At 27.7% G+C, this 3,964-nt stretch overlaps 1 long non-coding RNA gene across 1 annotated transcript; it reads left to right on the forward strand.

Moving 5' to 3' along the window:
- Window positions 1-873: 873 nt before the first annotated feature.
- On the forward strand, window positions 874-2,434 carry LOC147814833 (uncharacterized). The gene is made up of 2 exons (XR_015430747.1): window positions 874-972; window positions 2,274-2,434. It is a non-coding gene; the product is annotated as an uncharacterized LOC147814833 (long non-coding RNA).
- The last annotated feature ends 1,530 nt before the right edge of the window (window positions 2,435-3,964 follow it).

The following is a 3,964-nucleotide window of genomic DNA, read 5'->3' on the forward strand; positions in this document are numbered from 1 at the left end:
CATAAAAGAGTCCTGTATAAAATTTTGATAAAGTTGCGGCCCGCCATTTGATTTGTGTTTTTAATTGTGGTCCCCGGCCTCATCTAAGTTGGAAACCCCTGGTTTAGAACAACATATTTATTATTTTAGGGAACTACCCTTTTTAATCCTGTTTTAAGTGGTTCATAATAATACTCTGTTATTATAAACCACTAATCATTACCGTGTAATAAAATACTCAGTCAGGAGCAGTTTCTGCGATCATTAGTAAAATACCACGGATAACCCCAACTGTATCTAAGTATTAGATAGTATTGAATTTGTCTGTAATCTGCAATTTAATGCCCTGTTTTCATATTCATTTAAATACACTAAAATTTTATTTGACCATCTGATTCTGAAAAATTGTCAATTGTTTCCTGTATTTTTGAAGAAAAAACAAAATTTTAAAATAAAACGAGATTTAACGTTATATTTCTACGCTAATTATCTGGTACAATGTTGAATTTTTTTCTAAAATTAAAAAAGTGTCAAAGATTTTCTTTTTTGTAAATTGAAGGGCAATTCTTGAGTCCTCTACCCAACGCTATTCACTTAAGTAATTTTGTTTGAAAAATTGCTTGTTTTTCTATATCAATTAAGTACTTTAAAAATTTTCTTAATCCGACTGAGCGTTTCACATTTTTGTAATTTCGTACGGAAATTTCTACTCAATACACAACTTTTTCATTGAACAAGAAAAAAAAAATTGGATTTCCATCAGAAAATGAAAGAATTAAAAATGTTTTATATTTTTTAGAAAGATTTCATGTTTAGCTGCCATGGTAAAGACTGTATGGCCTTTGTGGCAATTATAAAATTTCATTCGCATTTATTCATTTATTCACTTTTTTTAGATGTTTGCATCCAGTCTTTAGATACATTTAAAGAAAACTATTTTAAAGAAGCCTTAAGTGACTGGCTTTCACAAGCCAAATTTAGAAAAAGGAGAAGGTATGTTTTATTTTGTTTTTAAAATATTATTGAGCAGATAAATTTAATAGTACATTAATATATAATTAATATATAATTTTAGTTCATTAATATATATTTTTCTTTATATATAAAAAGAAACTTGTAGTTGATATTTTAAATTATTGGCAATTATAAATTATGAAAAAAAAATGAAGAGTTTTATTTGTGTAAAATCTTTTTGTAGTGTCGTTTAAAAATATATACTTTTAAGAATTTTTTTTTCATTGTTAATAATTCATTAATGGTAATAAAAATACCTGTTATTATTTATTAATTATGTGTGATATTACATTTAAGTTAATATAAAAATTCCAATAACAGTTAAATGATAATCTTATAAAAATATTTGAAAATCTTAAATTTACTGTAAAATGAAATCCAATCAAAATTTTAAAAATTACTCTATGAATTTAGCGAATTCATGTGGAAATTTAAAATCAAACTAAATTCTGTAGCTCTGAAATGCTTACAAGTAGGCACGCAAACAAACTCAGGAGTGGACTTATTATTTTATTGTATATGGACAGGATGCGCGAATACTTTTATTTATTTTTATTGATTAGTTTTATGTTTAAATTATTAACGGAGTCACAGTATAACTTCATAGACAGATTCTGGTGCAATTGTTTTTTTTCCTCGTATTTTACTAAAAAAATCTGTTAAGTTTTTTGTAGTTTTCCTATAGATATTTCTATAAAAAAATTACCTTTTTTTTCAAATTACAAAAAAAAAAAAATTACTGTAAAATGTTTTGATCTGAATTATTATGCATATTTATTTGGTTTGTTCAAAGTCTTTACTCTTCGACGACTAAAAACTTTGATATCGAAATAACAACAAACATTATATTCAACAAGTTCAGCTCAAGCCAGAGAACAACGAAACCTGTTTTCCACAACCCTTTACAATGATCAACACACATAATGGGCATGAAGTTCTCTCGCTTCTCATGAGATGACAAGACAACCACAATTCTAATTTCTATGGTAAACACCATCTCTTGATCCACAATCAAAATAAAAATTTTAGATATCAACTGTACAGACTTTTACCGAACTGTGTATGATCTGATATGCAGGAAGAAAAAATCTTATTTACAAAGATTTTTTTAACAGTTTTTGTTTCAAAAAAATTCATTTACTATTTTTTTTTTCCAGTAGCACGAAGAAATTTTCTACTAATCAGAGATCTTCTATAATATGATTAATACAGGGTTTCTGTTTGTTTTTACAGTGTAGTTTCAATTCCACTGATGTAAATTTTCCCATTTTATTTTTCAGGGAAACGAGAGCTGGAATAACCTCAGTTGCTGAATGTTCTGAATGTTTGACAACTTCATTTTTTATTTTTGCTTCGACATATTTTTTATTTTTATATTGATGTGTAATTTTTTATTTGATACAACAATTATTTATGGAATAAATATTTGTTTAAAAATCTATTTATTGCTATTGTATTTTCTACATTTGAAATCCAATTGTTTTTGAGAAATTTTTAACCTATTTGAGCTACAAAATATAAAAACTGGCTTTTATTTTCTATAGATAATATTTTAAGAAGTGTCCCATTTATCTAGACAAAAAAAAATGCTTTTCCATAATATCAAAGAAAATAATATTAATGTCAGTTGTTAGCACTATGAATTAAATGTTTAAATTTTGTTTTATCCTGTTATATACTTAAAAATTAAGGTAATTTTTCTGTGTGTCCAATTTATTGATTTAAAATATAAGCGTTGCAAAAAAAAGAAAAAAAATTCAAATATTTTTAACATTCTTATTTTGTTGAACAAAAATTTGAACTATTTTAGCATTTAAATCTTAATTTTTATCATTTTTGATGACTTCCTGGTGATTATCAATTTTAACAGGAACTTTAAAATAAAAATCAGTATTAAAGAAGTGAGTTTAAAATTTAAATATAAAAACAATATTTATAAACTTCATGAACAGGGAAATATCTTATACGTAGGGAAATATGCAAACATTCTTTTTTAGCTCAAAGAAGAAATATTTGGAATTTTTTCGCTCAGTTCTTACAGCAAAGTAAGTTAGACTGATTAAAAATGACTATTTCCCCCAAAATAATCAAGCAAAATTGATGGAAAGGAGAATTTACCTCGGACTGAGAAGCTATAAGAAGAAAAATATAAAACAAATAATAAAACGCGCTGTCATACAATCGTGGGAGAGATGACATCACGTTCAGAATGACGTTTTAACTGACGTACACTAGCAATAGTATTAAATTGCATTGTCAATGAAAATCTCATGACAAGGTAGATTTTAGCTGAGCATACGAAACGCTGCAAACGAAAACCTTATAATTACGTAGATTTAAGATGATTTTCATCTTAGAACTAGCTTTATTCAAGGTTTTTTTCCCGCTTGAAAACCTTAAGACAACCTCGTTTTATGGTTGTTATGTAGAAGGTTTTTTCCCAAGGTTTTGGATTAGGGTAATGTGCGTAGAATAGAGCAGATTGTCGCAGACCTCGTTTTAAGGTTAGAGGGTTTACATGTAAACCGTATAAAAACCCTTTTTAGGTTTACATGAAAAGGTTTTTGTTGGGTGAAAAAACCTTATATTGCTATCTGGGATCGGAATGCTTTGAATCTTCCAGGGACACAAAGACAGGACCAGAAAATAATTTTGCTCAGAAGAATTTCCTGGATCCTGAGACAAAAGCTCTTCATCAACCAACAATGTTAGCTCAGCCCACTTGATGTTATATATCCACCTCCTTCATGCAGGTACAGTCAACCTTCTTCTAACCTTTAAAGAGGCAATATCACGAAATGTGATGCTCTGTAATACATTAGGATCCTATTGGAATGCTCAAAAATTTTATTGGGATGCTCAGAAATCCATTGGGATGGTGATGCTTTGAATTTTTCAGTGACATAGTGACAGGAACAGAAAAAAATGCTGGTTGAAGCTCAGAAAATTTCCAAGTGCCTGAGACAAAATA

The sequence above is a fragment of the Parasteatoda tepidariorum genome, chromosome 2 (genome assembly GCF_982258835.1).
Source record: "Parasteatoda tepidariorum strain Cologne lab strain chromosome 2, Ptep-v5.0, whole genome shotgun sequence".
Taxonomy (NCBI): Eukaryota; Metazoa; Arthropoda; class Arachnida; order Araneae; family Theridiidae; genus Parasteatoda; species Parasteatoda tepidariorum.